Source organism: Hermetia illucens, chromosome 5 (assembly GCF_905115235.1).
Source record: "Hermetia illucens chromosome 5, iHerIll2.2.curated.20191125, whole genome shotgun sequence".
Taxonomy (NCBI): domain Eukaryota; kingdom Metazoa; phylum Arthropoda; class Insecta; order Diptera; family Stratiomyidae; genus Hermetia; species Hermetia illucens.
Genome location: NC_051853.1, coordinates 49,008,278 through 49,027,549, shown reverse-complemented (window position 1 = coordinate 49,027,549; position 19,272 = coordinate 49,008,278).

The window sequence follows — 19,272 nt, the reverse complement described above, 5'->3', positions numbered from 1 at the left end:
CCGTGATGAGTTTCGCCATGTGGCTCTATCAAATGCTTGACCTGGATGCAATCTCGAGGCTTTTAAATTCCCATCCAGCGTATCAAGCCACTGGTGGTGTAGCCGACCTTTTGGTCGTTTACCATCGACTTCGATGTTTAGAACAATATTGGCAAGTGAATTCTCGTTAGCGCGACTTACGTGACCATACTCTCGAAGACGCCTCTCTGGCAATTTTTCCACGATCGGTGCAACCCCATATCGATCTCGGATATCCTCAATTCGGATGAGATCAAGACGTATCACGCCACTAGTCCAACGCAACATCTTCGTCTCCATTACCACAAGACGCCGCTCATTGTCTTTTATAGTCGGCCAACACTCAGAACTATAGAGGGCGACTGGGTAGCCGACATTGCAGTAAATTTTAGATTCGAGACGTTCGTTGATACGTCAATCACTGAGCCACAGTGTAGGGTCCCAGCTCTTCAGGTCCTGCGGCTTTCCCCGATTTCATTCGTTTTATTGCTTTCTCGGCGTCAGTTGCGCTGACAGGTGGAATTGCATCAAATGCCGGCAATGATTGTGGAAGAAGAGGATGAGCAAATTTTTCCAAAGAAATCTGCTCGAAGTATTCTCCCTATCAGTCGCGGCTGGACGGTTGGTAAGCAAAGTACCGTTTTTGTCATTAACGCCAGAGAAGTGTTCAATATCATGTGTGCGTTCGTTTCGGCTTTTAGCAAGTCGATACAGATCTCTCTCGCCATCCCAAGTGTCCAGTTTATCGTAAAGATGTTTGCGATGGTTCGCTCGGGTGACAGCGACTGCTTTCTTTGCTTCCCAGTTGGCATTTTTATAAATTTGCCAATTGGCGAGCGTTTTACCGTGTAGAAACTTGTGATAGAGGCGTTTCTTTTCACGGACTTTCATTTCACCATCGTCATTCCAAAGCCAAGTATCTCGGTTGATTTACCCCTTTCCTGGCTTGGTGACCCCCAGAGCTGCAGTTCCACAATTCTTCCATATTCACAATGGTTGTTAATCGCGTAAGTGAGATCATTTCTTCTCACGAAATCGCCACTATTTGATACGCGGCGGGCCAGTGTGTTCCTTACACTCCTTTATCGGTACCTTAATTCGCAGTACGCAACCATGGGCCGATGTTGAGGTGCTGTGGTCTCATAGGGAACGGCTTTGCAATCAGTGACAGTGGTAAAATGTCGGTATCTTATGAGAATATAGTCGATTTGCGTTTTACTGTTCCAACTACAAAATGTAGGAAGATGAGATAATAGTTTGATGAACCATGTGCTCATAACTACAAGGTTATATATGTCCGCAAAATCGATTGTACGCTTTGATTGTTTTCTTGAGTTTTTGCATTTCCCGGTGCCACCAAGGAACTGTTTTACCGCTTTGTCCTCGGGAAACAGGACAAGCCTCCTCATAGCACTCTAAAAGGGTACAGTTCAGAGTTTCCAATTCATCTTCAGCGCCAAAATAGTCCTTAGTCGCCTAGGGAACTGTACTTTATTGCCAAGAAGTTCATTGAACTTTGTCCAATCCGTTTTTCTAGGGTTCCATCTTTATACTACAGGCTGTTCACCCGCAATAGTCAGGCTGAATTCTAGGTATCGGTGATCTAACAGTGAGACCTCTTCTAGCATCCGCCAGTGTCTAGTCGACTCTAACACTTTTGAGGTACAGATTGTTAGGTCAATTACTTCGTTTCTTCTCGGTCCCACAAACATAGGGGCGCACCCTACGTTTGCAGTCATGAGATCATCTGCAGTGATGAAATCAAATCGCTTCTCTCTTTTTTGATATATTAACCGCTCGCACCTATTAAGAGTTCGAGACCACTTGATTCTGCATGCGCTACCAGATCCCCAAATTCTTGCGTCTGTGGAGAATACAAAGAATCATAGGGTAAATAAGGGGAGGCAATTATGATGTGTTTCCTCTCGTCATTAATCTGATATTGTCCAATGACCGTAACTAAGTCCTGGGAACAGAACTATCTCAGCATAGTTGCCTCTACTCGTCTTGACATCAGGACATAAGCTCTAGGTCTTATGTATCTTTCATCGTAGAAGATCCCAGCCCTCTTTATTGATTCAATGCTGCACATCCTGTTAAATCGAACCCATGGCTCTTGTACCAGAAAAAAGGAAGAGACAGTCTTGCAGCTTTCTTAGCCTCATTGCCAATAGAGAGGAGTAGGCTTTGGCATGCTGCAGGTTATGCTTTTCGACATAAACTTAGTTTAATGTGTTATGAAAAATAGCTAGAAGCGCATGCCATGCCAGAGACTCGTTCCTCTTGTGTTTGATTTCTCTGAGAAAAACCGTAATTGAAGATACAACAGTTCCCATGTCCTCATCCATGAAAAATCTCATCTCATCCCGCGGAGCATTCGTCTGTTTTTCAATTAGCACCTCGACTAGTTTGCAATGTCCGGTTTGCATAGATTTGATCCTTCGAACTGAAATCAAATCAGTTCCGTTCACGTATCTGGGTTCCCTTTCTTCCACCTGTTCCTTGAAAGGTGTAGGAGAAGTTACCAGCAGATAGGATTCACTCTGTAGTCCCTTCACCAGTACTAACTCCCAATACGGCGGTTCCGCCACTGTATGCACTATCCTCCGCGCGCAGCTCCATTATGGGACAGCGCAACGAAGATGCTGCAATTTGCTCTATATTGTGTGAGTCGAAGACAATCATTGTTCTTCGCTCTCACCATATGGTGACTTCCCCTGAGCACATTCAGGCTCTTTTGATCCAGTTCAAATACCAACCGCCGGAGATTCTGCTTCCTTGCGTCCGATTTCTCTGGACGTTACCGGACCTAGTGGTGCAGCCATGTATATGTCCCCATTCCAAGGTGCTTCATTTTCTTGCCGCCGGCTTGGGGTCTTTCCAGGTTCACGATGCCCGGCCGATTGGATCCATTTCCACATAATAATAATAATCGTTGGCGCAACAATCCATATTAGATCAGACCTTGAAGTGTGTTGGGCACTTCATTTAAGACCATAACAGTAAACTGCAGGATTACAGTACCCTGTAGGAGGCAATGTGGTCAGCATTGCGCTCGCCCGAGATTATTACCCTGATTTTACTCAGGTACTCATTCACAGCTGATTCGACTGGTATCCGACATTAAGTCACGATACAAATCCCACTGCCACCAGTGAGATTTGAATCGCGACCTTCAGTACAACAGCCTTGCGCTCTGACCGCTCAGCTATCCGGACACTTCCAGTAGCGCCCACATCACTTTCTTTCATTCTTCCTGGTAAGGGTGAAGGAGAAGTTTCTGACAGGTCGAAGTCTACTTTCGCTAAGCCTTCCGTTTCCGTCTGCGGGTAGATTTAGGCTGTAGTACCGCGGACGGGCCGGCCGTAGTCGGTTTTCCAGTTTCTCTCAAGTTGAGGGTTTCCGTACTTTTCTTTCAGGCTAGCTTCGCCGTAGGCGTTAAATGCAAGCTTTCCCCTGTGTTGAAAAGCATGCCTTCTACAGATTTATCTATAGAAGATATGAACCTGACATACTTAGTGTTGTAGTAGACTACTACAGGGTCCCTCAGATAAACTATGATCTGACTCGGTTTCTCATGGGAAAAACACCTATACCTATGGTTTAAAGTGGACAGCTCACCTACCTATCGCAGCTATGACGGTATTCTGGAGGAAAAGAAAATCCTAAAGGAGACATTGAGAAGAACATTAACGAACGAAGGAAAAGGGGAGTCATGTCCACTCCGCGAAGTAATAATTTGCCGTGGTTCCGGGGGAGTCAGGGGGTGGTTATAGTGGGTGGAAAACCCACACGCTGGAAAATCTGTAATAGTATCTTTTGAAGATTTCCGCCTTCAGAAGAAAAACACAAACAGCTAGACGGGCAGAGAGATAGGCAGACACTAAGTAAACCGATTTTAGTAAGATATTGTTTTGCATAAAGTCTTAAAAACGCTGAGGAACCGATCCTCTAAAGCAATCACATCTCGGAAATATCTCAAATAATTATCTTGGGATCTGATGGGAAATTTTCTCACCCTGCTTCCAGGAGCCATGGAATTCTTAAATACTAGAAGGAAAAGCACCCTTAATTTACAAATACTGATATTTAGAAAACTTTTAAGAGTTCTCAAAAAAACATTACAACATGTGGTGCAAAGCATGGAATACCCCTCATTTCGCACTCGAAGTATTCCACTGAGTTGCACTGAACGAGTATGTGGTCCACCTTATACCTCCATGGGTGCTATATCGTCACCACATATTGTTGTTGTCATTTAATAGGCTCTCGTTGTTGGAGGTGATGTCTTCCTTTTTCACTCTCAAAGAAAAAAAAAATGAAGAACTTGTAACTAATGCAAAGAGGCTACTAAACGAAACGAAAAAATATTCTTCTTTATTTAAAAAATTTATGGATATTTTTCTCAGTTATTGGTTTGGAGTCGCTTCTTGTTGTTAAATCGCTTTTGGAAACTAATTTTTCGAGCATAAAATGCTAATTTGAAAATTCTTGATCATTGCACAGATTGTCCGTTGGATCGTTTGGACCGTGTCAAACACGAGTGAGTATCTTTTTTTGGGGAACCACGCATAAGGCCATAGTGTGACAAAATCAGAAAATAAACCGCAACCGCAGATTGAAGGTGATCAGAGCAATTTGTAGACATTCCAGAATTAGTGTGTGGTATTTTGTGGATAGACTTGCTTTTTACCTTTGCGCCAAAGATAGGGCTGCTGAGTGTGCATTTCATTTTCTTTCCTGATCCAATAAATTCTGATGATTTTAGCGGAATACTATGCATAGCTAAGTGGTGAGGTAAGTTATGGTAATGACTCTTATCATTGACATTAAAATACCAATGTAGACCGATTCGGTAAAGATCATACGTCCCATGCTGTGCACAATATTGGAAACCGGCGAGACAGAAGCTTTTTGTCGTTCTTCGGAAAACCCTTCTCCTAATAATTCATTCCGTTGATTAATACACATCTTTGGCAAAAATGCGATGCTACCTGCCAAACGGTGGAATTTATCCAAAACTCACGATAAATAACATAACGTTCTGTAATTATCATTACAAGAAGAAGTGGTCAAGAATGTTTAACATGAATATCTCCCAATTGATAACTTAGTTTTGTAGAACTATTTAACTAAGATGTGTCTGGATAGCTGAGTGATTAGAGCACAACGCTATCGTACGGAAGGTCGCGGTTCAAATCTCGCTGGTGGCAGTGGGATTTTTATCATGACATGGTTGAGCCGGATTTTATCTACAACCTGACGGTCGCGATACCGCTCATAGATTTCGTCGATATCTAGGCTACGGAATCGTCCATCCTCATGTAAGGAGCAGACAATTTTTCGGAGGATTCTTCTCTCGAACGCGGCAAACTGGCAAGATAATTGATCATTTGACCTTATGATGACATGTTTCGAGCGGAACAGTTTTTGTAAGCTGAAATAGGCTCTTTTGGCCGCCCACAACCGTGCGGGAATTTCATCGTCGTAGCTGTTATCGGTTGTGATTTTGTGTGTGATAGGTGAAGTTATCAACGGTCTCAAAGTTGTACGCTCCTATCTTTATTACTCTCTTTTGACCAGTGCAATTTGATGTTGTTGGTTGGTTGATTTTTGGCGCTGACGTTAACAACATATATTTTGTCTTGCCCTTCATTCATCCGCAGCCCAAGATCTCGCGTCGCCTGGTCGATCTGGATGAAGGCAGCTTGTACACCTCGGGTCATTCTTCCTATGATGTCTATATCATCAGCATAGGCCAGGAGTTGGATAGACTTATGGTGGTACCTCTCTCATATACCTCAGCACTACGGATCACTTTTTCCAGGCCAGTTTAAAGAGAACGCATGATAGGGCATCCCCTTAGCTTAGACCGTTGTTGATGTTGAATGGTCTCGAGAGTGATTCTGCTGCTTTTATCTGGCTTCGCTCATTGGTCAGGGTCAGCCTAATTAGTCTTATCAATTTCGTCTGGATACCAAATTCTCTCATGGACACGTATGGTTTTACCCTGGCGACGCTATCATAGCTGGCCTTAAAGTACAACTGATGTTCATATTCCAGTTTTTACATCGCTCGACGCACAGGGAAAATCTGATCTGTTGCTGATTTGCCTGGAGTTAAATCTCTTCGGTATGGGCCAAAGATGTTCGGGCGTATGGAGCTATTCGGCCTAGCGAGATAGCAGAGAATATCTTATAGATGATATTCAGCAACATGATACTTCTATAATTGTTGCACTGCATGATATCCCCCTTTTTATATATGGGACAGATAATGTCGCGTTGCTAGTCGTCAGGCACTGATTCGCTATCCCATACCTTGCGCATAAGCTGATGAAATACTGGATGTAATTGGTCGCTTCCATATTCAACCTATTCGGCTCTAATTCAATAGGCTCCTGGCGACTTATGATTATTCAGCCGATGAACTGTTTCTTCTATACTTGGTGGTGGCGTTATTCATCCGTCGTCTTCAGCTGGTGAGAAATCAAACTCACCGATATTTTGGTTATTGAGTAGTTGAGTATCGCTCCAATATGCCTATTCTGTAGAAAATCTCATTTCGCTTCTTGCCTCGGTAGGATGAGCATTGAGGCATATAAGGCTTCATCCTGCTTACTGCTGGTAAAACTACTGAGCCCTGGTGCTCTTCGGGTGCTTGTGAAAATCATTTGTTGATGCTTTATCTCCAGGAGCTCTGCTGACTGCGGTTATTGCGTTATCTATTTCCATTGTGGATAGCTTCAGTGTTAACTCGCACCTGACTGCTACAGGAAATTCTAGATGTGCTGTTATTGGAGCCCGGAACACCATGCGAACGAGATAGTGATACGAGTCTATATTATTTATCATCAAGGCTGAGAGATAGCGGGGTTCGATCAGTACGTGATCAATTACGTTGAAAGTGGTCCCGTCTGGAGAGGCCTACGTTTGTTTGTGGACCGCTTTCCGCGCAAACCACGAACTTCCAACAGCCATTTCTTGTGACACTACTAACTGAATTATCCGCAGTCTATTATCATTGGTATCCTTATATAAGCCATGGGAGCCAACGTTTCGCATGAATACGGGCTCTATCCCTACTTGGCTGATAAAATCTCAAGTATAATTTTGATATCATACTTGGGTCAGGCTTCGACGGTTCGTTTTACTGCCTCGTAGAAGATGTTATTCTCCGACTTAACGAGGCTTTAATTTCTAAATTTGCCTCGCAAGCGCAGAGTGTATATCCGTTCTCTTATATTTTCAAAGTCGATAACAACAGGTTTCATTTTTTGGCTGACCAAGAAACCTACTCCGAGCTCATGGTTTATTGAATGGCCACTATAATATACGGTGTAGTGGTTCTCCTCCAGGAAACCGGTCCCTGTTCAATGCATGTCCTGCTATTACTTCAGTCCTATATTAGAACAGGGTATTGGCTAGCTGTTTGGCAGCTCGTTCTCTATACAAGAAGCACACATTCCATGGAAAAATGCGTAAATGGTTATTCCTTTTTCGTTGCTAAGTTCGCCATTGTTTTGTATTCTCAGTCCGGGACTCCTTTTATGGCTTCATAACAGGTTGTTTTCTGTGTAGGATTGTCAACCTTACCCAACCCCAACCTGGAAGACCAGTTGGTAAAATTTGCCCCGTTTTTAGGAGGGCAGACTCGGCTTCATCCTACGCCGTCTTCAGCTTTTCGTTAAGAAAGAGACCGGTCACCACGTGGAGGTGAAGAAAGGGTTTAGTAGTAGAGCTGTTAGTGCTGGTTCAACGGGTGTTTCCCAGGTTTTGTGCTCCATCGTGGGTACACTAGCATGATTTCAATTATGCTCGTCACTTCTGCGAGGTGCTTTTTATATTCTGCGAAGCTGTTCGAATATTCACTCGTGTTAAAACTGAAAAACAAATCTGTAAAGAACATATATGTAGATGAATGCTTCCGTCTAAAGTCGTAAGTATGCTCTTGTATAAAATATCTAAGTTTTCAATTCCTTCCTCTTCATTACCATCATCCCTGATGACACTACAGCCCCAAATGGCCTCCAGAAACGCCCTCCTCCAACTGTTTTCATCTAGCAACGGCGTCCGTCAGTTCACGAGCCCGATAAGTGATTGGTTTTCGGGGGAGAAGAAGAAAGAGGAAGAAGGCAAAGAAGGACAGAAGTGAACTACATAGTCCCATCATCCCGTTAAATATCTATCTATCAGTAGTTGCTTCGTGAAGTCCAATTTCTGCGGTATGGTGTCATATTGCTGTCACAAACTCCTAAGAACATGACTGTTGCGATAAGAGTAAGGGGGCATAGTTCTGCTGGCTCAGATTTTCAGAAGGTAAGAGAGAGAAAAAGTTCTAGTCGATATCCGCTATAAAATTATGCCCCAAGACAGTGGAGTGTCTTCCAAACGAAAAATGAAGAGTGGCGCTATGTCCGCATAGGTACGATTTCTAGACGCAAAAAATATTCTGTGTTGAGAGCTTTCGAGCAGTATGCGATGAAACTCCCTTACAATCAGATTTGGTTGGATAGTATGTAAGGTACCGGATAGACCCGAAGCTATGCGAATAGATCTTCCAAATGTTACAGGTGCTTAGATAATGCGCAAAAAGGGGGGCAACATACTGCTGATATAACCAGGTAAGCTACAAAGTGAAGACTTTCAACGAAACAGCCAGTTACTTTCTACAGGGATTGTGGCTAGTCCGCTGAAAGTATTGCGTACACACTGGCCGGGCCGTGTGCAGTCTTCATGACGGAACTGGAAAGGCTCACGTTATCCACATCCAGAAATTACTTACGAGTTGCTAGCGTAGTTCACTGCGGAGATAAAAGTTGATCTACTGCTAATCAGCGAACAGTGCTAGCACAAGGACTTTCATAGTCTCTCGACTTATAGGGTATCGCTGCCATCTGGGTTCAGGACGGCACCCGACTTTGTGTTCCTACCCAAGATAGAAGGGATAGTCCATTCTGGATTTGGCGTTTAGCAACTGACACTGTCGTAAATTCAGTGATGACCTGATAATAGCAGCCTGCAGATGTTTCATGCCCCGGAAAGCGGCCAGCCATGGCAAATTTTCCATATATTGGTGGACGGACGAAATTACCAAGTTTCTGAAGGAATCTCATAAGGTCCGCCGTTTCGTGGAAGTCGTCGAGAATTGTTTGTTTTCCACCGTGAAGGAGCGTATATAAATTCGTGTGCCATCATGTACCAAACTTACTGCTTGACGCGTTGAACTAAATTAGGACATTTTTCTTTATTGCTGGAGGGTGGCGAGACCTGTGCTGATCAGCAAAAGGAAAGGAGACTCTGAATGGATGCTGTTATGGAGGTCGTGGATGCGGTTCATCGCGCGTAGTCACACACCCGCCATCATCGACGAGTAGTGTTCCTCAAAACGTTTGATGTCAGAAATGTTTTCGATTCCGCAAAATAGATGGACATGCTATGTATTTCTCTTGTTCACCCTTTTCAAGGTTTTGGGTAAAATAAAACCTTATTCAAATCGGTTTACTGTCTATCTGTCACACGCATTTTTCTCGGAATTGGTTACAGCGATTGACACCAAATTTGGTGAAAAAGTGGAAACTGTGAACGCTCATGCATGCGGTGAGTTACATCCTTCTACGCCGAATTTAATAGAGGGGTCGCCATACTTGCAAAAGGGGGATGTACATTTTTTTTCCCCAAATATAGTCATGTGGGGTATCAAATGAAAGGTCCCGGTTAGTATTCTTACTTTTGACATTAGTGCGTGGAGTCGAAAGCGATCGTTTCTTTAATGGACCCATTCCTATAAACTACCGAACCGAAAAATCTGGAAAAAATCAAGGGACTGCCACTATATGGTGCCTAGGCTCCGAAATTCCATCCATACCGATATCTGTTTGAATAAAGTGAATAATAGTATATTACTATAATTTTAGTAATTGACTGCAAAACCCCCCTTGAGTTCACCCTAGAATCACGAAATTTTGCAGCAATATGTGCTATGGTAAAAGCAGGGTCCTAACAAGTTTGGGGGAAATCGCACTGTTACTAACAAAGGTACAATAGGTCAAAGTTGTCATTCCTACGCAAATTCAAGACTTTGAATGTCAGTATCACCCACAAGTGGATCTCATCACATAACATATGCATATATTACATGCTGAGTTGTAATTGGGCAAATGTCCACTCAAATGTTTTTATAAAAGAAGTACGCAACACCTTTCATACCTGGAGCGCCCAGCTTCTGGTTGCGCCGGAAAGAAAGCCGACGTAGTCATGGTCGAAAAGAGAATTCCAAGCTTGCGTCGCATACCAATCGACCAGTTGATTATATAGTGGAAATGAACGGTTAAGTACCTAAGTACAGGGTTAACGTTTGTCTCAAAAATGACCTTCTCCAGTAAGTCAAAGTAATAGCAGACAAGGCTGCAGCTGGAGTTTCTCGCTTAATAACCAGGGCTGGGGTCCTGCATTTTCCAAGAGACTTCTTCTTATGAGTGTGACGCATGCTCTACGACGCGGAGGTATGGGCTGCTGGCTTTGGTAAGGAGGTGTACCACAAGCGCCTTGCCCAAATTCAGAAGCGGGTGGCGTTTTCAGTCTTACCAGCACAAGATTGGGAAGATATGATTCCTTAATTATGTCTTCTGCAATGAAGTGATGGGTGACACCGATCACACTCTGTTCTCTTGTAGAAAGTGAGATGGGATATATCAACAACTGTATGCAAACACAGGGGAGCACTCTCCAGAGAACGTTGGCAAAGGAATGCTGAATAGCGCTAGTGGATGGAGTTGTATTGCGCATTATATTTGGGTTCTTTTTGTTGCGAAAAAAGGTTCATCGATGAAGGGACTGGATGAAAAGACATTCCTTGAATTAAGAATTCTCTTCCTGCTTTCTGACTTAAAGGCCCCCTAAGACGGAAGAAATAATATCAAGTTATTAGAGAGCATCTTATCACCGTTCAACTTCGTACCTACTACTACGAGGCTCCTTAGAAGAAATGCAGCGGCTCGAGAGAGAGGGAAGTATGCTTCAGAGTCCGACTATTTGGCTTAGCTTAGAAATTCTCGCTCAAGTTGGAAAAAGAGAGCATGCGCGGCATTCTGGAGTCCTTCATTACCGATGTTGAAGAACGTACGCACATTCCGAACACCACTCGAAAACCATTTTCAATAGCTGGAGTCTTAGCCGTGACGTCAGTTCCTAGCTGAACCTAGTGTCTCAACTATGAGAACACTTCGAAAGGTCCATCAGGTTGTGACTAGCAAAGGGTGGCCAATCTGAATTCGTATAGATTTCAACTTGGCAAATATAAAATAGATAATTATTTTTTCTCTGAAAGGAAAGATATTTTCAGTATTATCTACAATTATCTGGGGCTCTAGAGCCTTTTATGTATGTTTGTTGTTATTTTAGAATAAAATTTCTATTTTCAGGATAATATTCTGTCTGCACTAAGAAGCTTTTCGTTGAAATTTTGTTGCATAAGCTTTGTCCATAGCCCATGTACTTAGCTTTATGTCTTGGATTGGCTCGTTATAAGAGGGCAAATCAATCTATTGGGAATAAAGGACTGTAACCAAAGATTTTGAGTACTTCGAAATTTACGTAGATAGAATAATCAAACATTTTTGGAAAGCTTCCTTGAGCTCATAGGACTACTTTATATATTATATATATATACATATGAAGTTCCTTATATGCATTGGCTAAACATAGGAAGTTAGTAAGTAATTCGCACTTCGCATATGCTTCCAAGTCGGTTGTATTCAATTCGAGTACCTTGAAAAGGCATTAATCAATTGAAAACAAACTCTAATCTTATCAAAAGAATCGTGAACAGGGGAAACAAGAATATTTACTGAATTGTATCATATGTACGTCTAGACATTCTACTCATCTTTCTAAAGTTTCATTACGAATAAATTTGTTTCCCTGTGGAAATGTATACATGAAAGCCAGATATTTGTATCTGAAGAAATATCGCAATTATATACCGATACAGACTTAGAGGGTTTATACACATACTTTAGCAATCGTATTTCAGACGGCACGGTTGGTGGCGCTTCAAATTTCAATTAATCCGGCAGAATGTCTAAAAGGTTTTTATCGGAAACTACTCCATATTGAAACCGAACGCTTCAATGAGCACAGTGACATGAGAGTCCTTTCATCTGGGCGTGAGATTATGTTTGTGAATTATAAGCAATTCCAACTAATTCATATAAATATGAATATCGAGTGCTGAGCACTAGAGTATATCAAGCAATTTTACGCAATCGCATGAGAATATATTACATCTGTTGGCTACATATAATATTTCAATAAACATATTGGAATGCAGCTCCGCCGGAATTTCCAGTTGCGAAAGGAGTAGTAGACCATTTCAGTTTCTCACGGCATATTTGAGAAAAGTATAATTACAAATTCAGAACCTTAAAAGTACTTGACAGACCTTCAAGCACTGAAGACACCAACGGACTATGTAGAACCTAACAACATCTAGTAGAATGAGGGGGGGAAAAATTTGAAGTCCTTTAGCAGCCCTGACTATGTGACTAAACAGAGTTTCTATAGTATTATTGCAGATGAAATGTCGGATTAGGTAGTAAAATTTCAAAATTTTACAAATTTATCGAAGCAATTTTGATGAATGCTTCGAGCTAAATTGTTCGAGGTGCACCAAGTCGAGTGTTCTCTTGAAGTGGCATCACTCCTTTAAACCATAGCAGTATAGTACTTGTGCGCGACCACCACCAGAATAGCGGACAAGTCTAGCTGCAGTCACCATTACCATGTTCCTTGGTCCTTCCCTATTCTACTTACCAAACTGCTTCGCCTTACAAGCGACCTGTTGAATAATGTACGCCCAATTTGCCTGCAATGTCTCTTACGGGTGGACGTCTGTCAATTTCTACCAACAAACGCTCACTTTGGTGGTCAAAGGTTGGTATAGGTCCCAGAGCGAAACGCCTGCTGAATCAACACCAACAGCTCTACTACCAAACCACCACCTGGTGACCGCTTTTCGTTAAAGCTGCAGACGGAGAAGGATGGAGGCGAGTCTCCCGCCCCTGAAAATGGGACAAATTATACCAACTGGTCTTTCAGCTTGGGGGTTAGGTAGAGCTGACAACCCTACACGGAAAATTTGTTACGAAGCCACAACAGGAGCCGGGGACTGGACTGATAACACAACGATGAACCCGGTAACGACAACGGAATAAAGATTTGCGCATTTTCTCATGGAACGTGCGCTTCCTGTACAGAGATGGAGCTGCCAAGTAGCTAGCCGATACCCTGCCGCAATATAGGGCTTATATAATAGCGTCGCAGGAAATGTGTTGGACAGGGACCGATTTCCTGGGTCATATCGACCGACCAAAATTTTTCGAGCCACCGCAGTCAGATTCGGTAATTTAGCGTGCTTGCTTTAAAATTGATACCCCGATATCTTTCGATTCACGGTACGAACACTCTTGTTCATTCTGCAAGAGGTAGTTTTATTGCCACGTTTTGTCATTAGCATCAGGCTGCAATCTTCAGCTAAATTAAAAAAATTGGTGGCTGGAGTGGCAGAGGGTGGTTATCGAAATTTATTCACAATATCGTATTCTGGGGATAACTCAAATCCTGATAGGCATTTCTAGTAGATCAAGAAAGAGTAGTTAACCAGGAAATTCCGGTGAGTCTGCTCTTGTCGCTTGCTTAGGTAGGTGTTCGTCGCTACCAGACAACAGAAGCAAAAACAGCCACCCCAAGTAGGTGTGCTATCGCCACTTCTGTGGGGTATGTTGACCGACTAATAAAAATGCAAAAATTGCCAATATACGCCCAACCCTATACAAATGACATGGCTTCGCTATCTGTTTATAGAGACCTCGGAACGGTGAGTAGAAATATATCATGCGTGGTTGATTTGATTGAAAGTTGGTGCCTCATCCAAGAGCTTCCAAGAAAACCACGATGGTATTATTTCCAAAGTGGAGAATGAATGTTCATTGTCTTCCAAACATGAGAACAACTGCTTTCAACTATCTCAACAGGTGAAATATTTGGAATTTGTTTGATATAAGAAGTCTTTTTGGAACAAGCACGTAGAACCGAAGATGAATCGAGTTCTGACTGCTTACAAGCTGCGCAGGCGGACTTTGCATCGAAGTGGGGACATAGTCCTCATGTAGTAATGTCGATATATCTTGCTACCATTAAACAGTTATTTGCTTATGCGTTCTCAATATGGCCGATTATGGTGGAACAATAGAGTTTTACTGTTGGCTCGCCTCATTGCAAGCAACTGTATGCCTGGGTAACGCATTAAGACGTGATGGAATATATTGAAGTCAGGTATGAAGGTTTTGTGTATTTCTACAATGTCGCCGCACTCCCTACCTTTCTAACAAATATCAAAACTAAGACCGACCTCGGTACTAAGCGAGACCTTTCATTTGATGACTATATTTGATGAAAAAAAAAATTTAAGCCCCCCGTTTTGCATATATGGGGACCCTCCTTTTAAAGTCAATGTAGAATTATGATATGTAACTCACACACTCACAGTTCCCACCTCTCCATCAAATTTGGTGTGAACCGTAACAACCACCTCCAAGAAAAATGCATGTGACAAACGGACAGATAGACCTCCTGTGAGGAGTTGCTAGACCTCTCATCAGACGCAACCCCAGTTGGCGGATAGGGTCAAAACCTATTGATATCTGAATACATGGTCATACACTTTCTTTTCTGACATGGACATGGAGTCTTTGCTCATTTGCGATGTGTGGACCAAAATGGCTATGGGGAGGATACCCGAAACATGGAAGACGGGCGAAAGAGGAAACTTACGGTACAGGGTCTCGGAACCCCAATATCGGCGGCGTTTGGGAGTAAGCAAGCGGACTCTCGGTCGCCGATATCGCTCGACCGCAGTACAACGGTGGTGGAGAACTTGGCCACCTTAGCATATAATGCTACAAATGGTTTTGGTCTGGAGAAGGAGGTGTTCAAGCGAAATATGACCCAAGCGAGAACATCGGTAACAAGACCAAACAAAGATGAAATGAAGGCAGATCGCTGGACGACAGAAGCCATGATACCACCCATCGCATATGTTCAAGATGTGCGACAGCAGGAGGTAGTCGAGAACCAAGAAAGGTATCCAGTCAAAAGAAGCTTGTCAACTACGAGATCTCTACCAAAGATGATAAAGCATAAGGTACAGTCAAGGTCAATAAACGCCAAAAGTGAAGGAGCGTATAAAAAGAGTACAGACCAGAGTCCCGATCCGGAGGAATTACCCTTCACCCAGCTTGGTGCAAAAATAGTTGAACTGTTCGAGTTTCTCAAGGACAAGCACAACGTGCACCAAGCCATAAAGAATATGGTAAGGGCTATTAGAGTCCTTTCTAATAGATCCCAGATGGAGAAAAGAAGACTAAGGATACACCGAACCCTGATGTGTCAACAGTGTCACAAGCCCAAGTGACGCCCACCCGTACTACCATCGAATCACGCGAAATGAACGAGTACGTGGAAAAGAGGGGGATCCTCTAAATGACTTTCGCACTCAAGTCAAAAACTCTTTAGGGAGGATGCCGCAGTGCGTACTCAAAAACAGAAGATCTACATATAATTTATGCTGCTCTGAAGAAGCAATTCAAGCTGGAAGAACTTACCGAGGAGTCGGTTGTGGGTTTACGAAAAGCCTAGGGCAGTATTCAAACGGCCACAATACACGGCCACAATATCTGGACTTAATACAATGACTGCCCAGGATATTTGGTTACTGTGGGATAGAAGGAAATGAAATTTTGGATGCCTTTAGTAAAAGAGGGTTTAGTTTTGCCCACGCCGGGACCAGAACCCATGATTGGAGTGCCAATATCATTGGTTAATATTACTTTCAGGAACTTACTCCCTATGTAACTACTCCAGGGGCGACCACTTTCTCCGACACTTTCTATCTAGCTTACTTCCAACTCTACCTTCTGTTATACCACCAAAGTTGTTAAAGACTTTGGGAAGTCTAATATCTGTGCCATAAGAGTGATTGTTCCAATATAGTTCGCAAATTAAACTCTTGAAAAATTGATTGATGGAGTCTGCTTGGTTATTTTGCGCCATACATCCAAAATGAGGAATAGTCATTATGGCTGATAAAATTTAATTCCGAATGGTCTTTAAGTGCTTCAATATATGATCCAGGAAAGCCTGGAAACAAAAAGCAGTTGTGACGTATTTTGGATTTGTAGAAAAGTTAATGCAAAACAGAACTCACTGAAAAGAAATTTTGCGTGGGAGATCTGTTGTTTAGAGTAAAGCCTGAATTTTCAGAAAGAAGAAGGTCTTCCTCTATTTTCTCGTTCAAGAATGGCTGGTTATCACACCTCAAAAACGAGCTTTTTAGATGTCATAACAGTGAAGCTTAGTTTTCACCCCCACCCCATTCTCTCTCATGTTAGAGTTTCATTTTCCAAGCTGACGCTCCAATGGATAGAAATAAAAAGTAGGCTCAGCAAAAGCCCGTGATGGCCGCCTCTTTTCAAAGAGTTACACTGCCCCAAAATGTGGCTATCTTTATAGCCTCAAAAAGGCTACTAGTTAGACAAATATCCCCGTCATTTTCTGAGAAATGGAAAATGCAAGCTTTTGCATGGATGTGTAGAAAACCTTAAGGCTCCACAAATTTTCATCGGTGCTGAAAAGTAGCACCCCCTCTCTTCACATCCATATCCTTTATCCTTTTTGCTATTCCTATAGTTTTTATACCGCTCAATTTTGCGAACTTCTAGAGTTACTATATTATTGATCAGGGGTGCGCAGTATCCTCGTTTTGCATTGGATCCCTTTCCAAGATTCATACCAAGTGATCATATTTTGAGATGCTGTTTAGTAGCATATGGAAGAGTTCCTTAATATACAAACATTAATAGCGTTCGACGCAATCGCCCTCTTACTAAACGTTGGAGCAGAGTGTATCAGCGGCGAATGACAGAGTTCATACAATAAACACAATCCATGTAAGAATTGAAATCATTATCAGATCAGTATCTTCACTTTCTACCTAGAAATTTTTAGAATTACCATTTACGACCAGAATGTTTTGTTAGACAGCCAGCAATCATCATCACTCACGTGACTTCCTGCTTAAAACCACAAAATACCTAGTCATAACTACAAGGGCTTTTTTGCGTCATAGCAGAAGGGTCGGTACTATTTTGATCATAGTATTATTCTTAGTCCGATTTGAAATAGTAAAATCATTCGCTTGACTTGATGGGAAGCAATCATCACTACTGGCCGACAGAAATGTACCTCCAAAGACGAAGGAAGGCTTAAGAACAATCCGTTCCCTCCGCAAGAAGGTAGAAAAGCCTTATAGGCACCGCATTCCACCATTTCCACAGTCAGGAAACCAGTAGCCAAGAAGCTTTGCGTTGGTGCCATAAATCGTCCCATTTATTATGAATTAATTTCGTTAAGACTTTTTCTCGGTACACAAAATGCACGAATGGAGTTATATATATCGAAAAGGGTCTTTCTATCCTTCCGTTGTCAATGAAAAGTAATCAAGTTTTTGGTATTTAAAGATAAAAATTCTTGAGATGACGGACGTCCCCCATGTCGGTGTGGGCTACTGTTTTAATTTCTGCCGACATTTCCCATAAATCGAGGAGACGAAGGTAAATTTGATTGTGGGGTAGATTAGTGCATAGGTCTGTACATAATCCCTTCAATGATGAAATATTCTACATTAGATTCTTTTGCCTTTGCCGGCACAGTTGTGGCTGAAAATGGATGATGGCAATTTCGTCGGTTGTATCAAATTAAACTTTTTGGAAGTTTGGTGGTGTCGGATATTGGCCAAAGGAGTTAAAGCTTGCACCGAGCAAACATCCTTTTCATTTCTGATGGCTGCTCTCCTCCTCTAATAGCTTGTATATACAGCTGGACCGGTGGCCATATTTTGTGGTAGCTTGTATCTCACAATATCTACAGTTTTCAACAAAGGAATAGGAATTCCCCTTTGGTTGTGATGCGATATCATTTAATTTTCAGGTGCAATAACTTGCATACAAAAAACACGTAATCAATTCATTAGCCCTCACCTTTCATTAAATAACTTCGTTAGTGGAATCTTTGAATAATGGTCGCTTCCTGGCTAGACTGTGGCATCATAAATAACAACCTCGTAGGAAACTGATACTAACAATAGTACACCTGAGTTAAATGGGACATAAATATTTCCATTGTGGTTGCCCCAGGGACTCATAAATATTGTCCTAAGTTTTATCCCGCTCGCATACTACTGGAGCAGGACTCAGTTTGGAGGCAGCTCTACACTCATTGATGGAAAAGTAGAAATGTATAGAAATGAAAACGTATTGGGCTCATATAAACTATGATGAGTTCTTGGTCGGGTCCTTTTAAATTGCATCTTTTGAATTCAATGAATAGAGCTCTTTGCTTTGTTACTTTTAATAGTGTGAAATTATTGATTTTATTATCGATTCGATTCACACACACTTTCTGGAGTTGAATTAAAAGTAAACTTCAGTGGATTGGAATTTGGGATTCGATACCCAAAGATGCGCTTCTATGATTCCTAACTTCCTTCATCAATTGCTGGATTAAGGACCCATCTAAAGATCTAGTTGAAGTCATATATGCATAGTTGAGCTCTAAATTGCGGGCCCATACTCGTACCCATTGTCAAAATGTTACTTATCCTTATTCGAAAACCCGTTCATGATTATAAAGATTCACGATCCGTGCGTCATTCTGGGATTTATTGATTTTAATGGCTTGCCTGAAGTTTATTCTTCAATTCATTTGCGAATTTTGAAAGTTTTTCCGTTGTTAGGTGAGGCTGTTTTAAGAATTGTTTCGACTGCAGTTTCCTATGATCTTAAGGTTCTCCTTAGTGGGTTTCCATAAAGCGAGGTGCAAATGAGCGGTTTGACTCATATGGACCCTGGACAGCGCCATTCTTGAAAAGCTCACTCAATGTTGTTTCTTCAACCATTCTTGTTCTTCCAGAGCGGTAAAAATGTTTAAGCAGTAGGTTACTGCTATACAGTTCGCCCAGTTTCTCAGGCGTGTTTCAAGTCTATTGTCAGGATGAAGCTTCATTATCATACTATCAGCAGTTTGCCAACTGATGAAGAACAATTGATTATTCTACCCAGTAGACATATTGGTATGGACTAGAACTTTCTCAGCTATTTTCAGTACGAAAAATATCAGTGAAATTGGTGTGAACAATTTG